Source organism: Elephantulus edwardii, unplaced genomic scaffold (genome assembly GCF_000299155.1).
Source record: "Elephantulus edwardii isolate Elephantulus edwardi_28Jun2011 unplaced genomic scaffold, EleEdw1.0 scaffold00020, whole genome shotgun sequence".
Taxonomy (NCBI): domain Eukaryota; kingdom Metazoa; phylum Chordata; class Mammalia; order Macroscelidea; family Macroscelididae; genus Elephantulus; species Elephantulus edwardii.
In genome coordinates this window covers 13,246,568-13,252,567 of record NW_006399770.1, presented here as the reverse complement: position 1 = coordinate 13,252,567, position 6,000 = coordinate 13,246,568, and positions in this window count along the sequence as shown.

Sequence of the window (6,000 nt, the reverse complement as noted above, 5' to 3'; positions counted from 1 at the left end):
GCAGAGGTGAAGTAAGGAACTGCTTATGAGGTTTTCCGTCCATTCCAACAACTAAGAAATAGAAGAGTTTAGACCTCAGAAGGCTTTTAGGACCAAATAGTAGGCTCTTGTGTCCAGGAGAAAACGAATATACTTACCAGTAAAGTTAATGCTCACCCACAGCTCTTCTGGGAGGATCTAAATCCTGTCAACCACGAGGACCTGATGTGGGCCACCCTTGGCCAAGTGTCCTTCAGATCCACACTTAAAGCAAGTGAGCGGGAGCTTCCTTTCTACTCCCTTGCCTATCTGTGGCTCTCATCTGTGACACTGTCTACTGAAGTGGCCCAGCTTTCCACAGTGGAAGTAAAAATGAACTTCTAATTGTAATTTGAATGAAAATTTACAAAGTCAATTAGTTTTTATCCAACAGTTTAATGAAACATAATGAAGAATTGGGAAAAAAAAGGCTCCAGGGGTTGACGGCATACCAATTGACATATTTCAACAAACAGATGCTGCCCTGGATGTGCTTACTAAGTTGTGCCGAGAAATCTGGAGGACAGTCACCTGGCCAATTGACTGGAAGTGAACAATATTTGTTCTTATTCCAAAGAAATGTGACCTGAGAGAGTGTGGAAATTATAAAATAGTATCATTAATATCACATGCAAATAAGATTCTGCTGAAAATTATCCAAAAACAACTGAAGCAACACATCAACAAAGAACTGCTAGATGTGCAGGCTGGGTTTAGAAGAGGCCATAGTACTGGAGATATTATAGCTAATGTTAGCTGGATCTTGGCAGAAAGCAGACAGTACCAGAGCAATGTCTATCTGTATTTCATTGACTATGCAAAGGCTTTTGACTGTGTGGATCACAACAAACTATGGCTGACTCTGAGAAGAATGGAAATCCCAGAACATTTGATTGTGCTTATGTAAAACCTATACTTGAACCAAGAGGCAGTTGTCAGAACACAGCAAGGAGACAGACACTGCATGGTTCAAAATTGGGAAGGGTGTCCACCAGGGATGTATTCTGTCTCCATACCTTTTCAATCTGTATGCAGAACAGATCATCCAGGACACTGGGTTATATGAGGAGGAAAGTGGAATCAGGATTGGAGGAAGATTCATTAACAACCTGTGTTATGCAGATGACACAACCCTGCTTGCTGAAATTGAGGAGGGCCTGAAGCGCTTATTACAGCCTTCAATATGGATTGAAGCTCAGCATCAAGGAAACAAAGGTTCTGACCATGGGGCCAATTGGCACCATCATTATGGGTGTTGAAGAGATTGAGATTGTTAACAGTTTTAGTTTGCTTGGTTCCAGAATCAACACTCTTGGTAACAGCAGCCAAGAAATCAAGAGACGAACTGCATTGGGAACGTTAGCTGTCAGGGACCTCTCCAGAGTACTGAAGAGCAAAGACTTCAGTCTGGAGACTGAGGTGCACCTGATCCAGGCCATAGTCTTCACAATTGTGTGCTATCGATCAGAGAGCTGGACAGTGACTAGGAACAATAGAGAATTGATGCCTTTGAGCTGTGATACTGGAGAAGTGTTGAATATACCATAGACTGCTAGGAGAACAAATAGGATTGTCCTGGAGAGGGTGAAACTGGACTGTTCCTTGGAGGTAAGGATTCTGAAGCTTCATCTGACATACTCTAGGCATGTTGCAAGGAGGGACCAGTCCTAGGAGGGGGACATCATACTTGGGAAAGTGGAGGGACAGCGCACGAGTGAAGGATCCTCAATGAGATGTATCGATTCGGTGATTGGTGTGGTGGGACTAGGTGTGTCAGAGACAGTGAGGTTGGCACAGGATAGGGTAGTGTTTAGGGCTGTGTACATAGTGTCACTATGAGTTGCAAGCGACTCGATGGCACATAACAGTACCAACAACAACACAATGACATTGATTACCATCGCCTCTTTGTGTTTCATCTTTCTATTTGTTCTTTCTATTTGTCCTTCTTTCCTATCCCTTCCCACCTTTGAGCTTAGCCCTTTTGATTCTGTGTGACTCATGATTCATTTTTTTAAAAGAATTTATTTTATTCATTTTAATGAACATTTACAGAGATTTTGGATTCCCATTCATGACTCATGATTCTAAGGAACATATTCCTTCTCGGCATTATTGATTATGTTGTAGGTTTGCCTATTGTTTGGCTAAAAGATGAATCACGGTATGATTTTAGTTTCAAGTATGACTCAGGTCTCAAGAGCTTAACTAGATGTTACCAGATAAATAAACCTGGATTTTTATATTTTTAATGGTTTTAAGTTCTCCAGATTTTTCTCCTCCTCTCTCAGGGTCCTCCTATGAGCCCTTCCAGAACAGTCAGCTATGGTAGTGGATCATTATCTAGTTCTTCTGGCCTCAGGGTAGAGGAGACTTAAGTTCATGGGATTCATTAGTCCTTTGGACTAACAGCCTTTATTTCCTTCACTCTTTTTTTGGTCTGGACTGAGAGAGATTGCTAGGGCAATAGTTACCACTTCCCTTCCTTTATTGCACTAGAAAGTGGATACTTGGGATAGGACTCCAGAATTGGATTGTCAGCTTGGTAAGAAGGCAGCGAGGGCCCTGTGATGAATGGGTAGCAACATCCCATGCAGTGTCACAGTTAGTGAGATTCTCAATCACAGGAACTCTGTCCTTGATTGATGTGGGGCCATGGTAATGCTGGGATTTGGGAGTTGGCTACTTTTTAATTTAATGCATCATTTTAGAAACTTTAAGGAATACATATATATATAATTGTTTTCAAGTGAGGTATAAGGTGCAATGTTTATTAGCCATTGAGATGAATTGATCGTATTTGGCCTCCTATTAAAAAACGGCATGGAGTCAACAGTATGGGCTGGCTTTCCAGATGGGGCAGGGGTCTGGAGCAGCTTGATTCTACAGACATTTGGTCTTGTTTTCAGGTGAGACATAAGGTACAATGTTTATTAGCCATTGAAATGATTGTATTTGGCCTCCTTTTTAAAAAGGTATAGGGTCAGCAGTATGGGTCTGGTTTTAAGTTTTTTTGCTTAAACATTCTTCTAAGTGGTATAGCACTGGTCTGTCCATCTGCTGTACAGAGGTAACTCGTGGTTGCTGGGATGCTAAATACTGTGACACTGATGTGCCAAATAGTAATGGTTACCCATTATAAATGATAATGGTTACCCCTGGAGGACAGTATTTGGTGGAGCTCCCCAATTAAAAGAAGCTTGGAAACAGGAGTAGCATCCACTTCTGAAATAGCTTGCCTCTGGAAACTCTATGAACTTGGAGAAACAATCAAAGTTATAGAAGTGTTCAGGTATTTCATTCATAGGGTCGCTATGAGGTGTCTATGACTTGATGGCACTTAAACAACATTAACAACAACAATATACGATTAGGCCTAGGTGCTCCAAGTGTCAACTAGAGCATGACAGAAAGCCAGTTATGATAGATGCTGCGGCAATTTTTTGAGACACCCAGAGAGGGAAGATTGTGATGCAAGTAAGATCCATGTTTTAATCATAACGGTGGAGGAAGACCCTTATGCTGATAATAGGGACAATTAAGCAAATATACCTCAGAAATGTGAACCTTTAGATTTCCAGAACATTGCCAGTGAGGAGACCTCTTCAACAACAAGACAATAGCCATGTCTGTCAAAGATTTCACCTGTTGCTCATGATGTATTGCTGATTTCTATGAGTCCTCCCCAGGGTCAACGTCTTCATCACTAATTGCCTCCAGTTTAGTAAGTGTAATTAGATCCATTGTCCCAGCAGGAGAAGTCAGTTTCTGCCCCCAAACAGATTATTATTCACTGAAAAAACTTGCAGGACCAGGGTAATATATCCTTTCAGAATCTAATGGAATGTGTAGGAGTGACTTGAGAATGTTGGATGGAAAGGAATGCAATAGGGCAAGACAGGGGAGAGGTTAATGGCAGAATTCCCACAAACCAGTATTTAAGATCCCAGTAAGAATGCTAAGAATGTGGTTTTATACTGACTCCTGAAATACAACACAACAATTACCTATAGTGAATTAGGAGAGAAGCTGGAAATACTTAGCACAGTATTAAGGAAGGAGTCAGAAGTCTCAATAATTTGGCAATGAAGAATGCTTTATTAATTAGAACAGAGACCTTATTGCCTAGGGTTGGAGGATACTACCTCCATTAAAGCAATGTATTGGAGGGAAGAGGCATTTACTTCTTGGAGAAGCTCATGGTTGGCTATTTTTTGTAGCCCACAGTGGACAGGAGGAGATTCTTTTGTGAGATTGGGATTTCTAGTGCCAGCTTTTGATTCTATAACATGGAAGCAGACATAATTCTGTAACAGAAAGCAAGACTGGGATATGGTAATGGCAAATGAACCACAAATGGCAGTTGGCTAGAGTTATTTCTGGATTGGAATGAGTGAAAAATACAAATTCGCAGACTGCTTCTGAAAAACCAGCTTTTGAAAATTTAAGCACAGTTCTACTCTGACACACATGGGGTTTCCATGAATTGGAATCAACTTAATGGCAACTCTTTTTCCTTTCTGGTGGGTAAAACCAATGGCTCTTCTGAATGGTTTAAATTCCGAAAGATAGCTGTTGGTCTTTACCTCAGTGATATACTCTCCTTCTCTATCAGTATTCATATAGAGAAGAAAGAAGTAATTTGGGAACTATAATTATTTGGCATTATTTTAAAACCTGTGAAATCCAGAATCTGTGAGAGATAGAAACCAGCAGAGGAGAAAAACACAAATATTTTCCACTTAAGAGAGTGAGAAAAAAGTGAGGGCTCCTTTGTGAAAGGCAGGGAATGTGTGAGGCCCACGAAACCAAAGTAGTCCTGTTGAGCTCTCACAGTTTTCACTGTGTTTGTCACCAAATTGGACAGTTATTAAACATATGTTTGTACAAGAGTGTATAAAAGTCTCTTGGGATAGTTTATGGATTAATAAGGCAGTTGCTGTTAGGTGCTATTGAATTGAGTACAACTCGTAGTGACCTTATAAGCAAAAGATCTGAATTCAGCTCTATCCTGTGCCATCCTCGTTCATACTTCCTGACACACCAGAGCCCATTGCAACAGTCACCGTGTCAATCCACCTGGTTGAGGATATTCCTCTCCTTGACTGACTCTCCACCCTTCAAAGCATCATGTCCTTCTTCAAGGCCCAAAGTATGTTTGGTGAAGCCCTATCATGCTTGCCTCCAAAAAGCACTCCGGCTGAACCCTCTCTAAGACATATCTGTTTGTTCACTTGGCCATCCATGTGCTCTTCTCTAACACCACAGCTCAAAGACATTAATTCTTTATCTATCATCCTCATTTATTGTCCAGCTCTTAGATAGCAAGTGATCAGAAAGACTGATCAGATGCACTTTAGTCATCAAACTGAAGTCATTACTCCTCAATAAGTTGGAGATGTCCCTAACTGCAGGTTTTCCCAGTGTAATATGTCTCCTTATTTCCTGACTGATGGTACCAAGGGTGTTAATTGTGGATCCAAGCAAGATGAAACTGTTGATAGTTTCAATCTCCTCTCCATCCATCATGATGCTGCCTATCAGTCTAGTGTAATAATCTTTGTTTCCTTGATATTGAAATCCAATTCATAGCGAAGGCTGCATTCTTTGATATTCTGCAACAAGTGCTTCAAGTCTTTCTCACTTTCAGCAAGCAAGATTGTGTAATTTGCATCACTCAGGTTATTGATGAGTCTCTCTCCAATTCTGATGCCACATTCTTCTTCAGAGTCCAGCTTCTCAGATAATTTGCTTAGCATACTGATTAACTAGGTATGGAGAGAGACTACGAACCCTGATGCACTCCATTCTCAATTTTAAACCATGTAGTGTTCCCCTGCTTGGTTTGCACAACAGTCTCCTCGTCTAGGTATAGGTTCTTCCACATGAGCACAATTAAGTGTCCTGGGATTACCATTCTTCTCTCAGCCATAACTGTCAAATGCCTCTGTAGTTCTCTGGTGCCATGGCCTCTTCTAAATC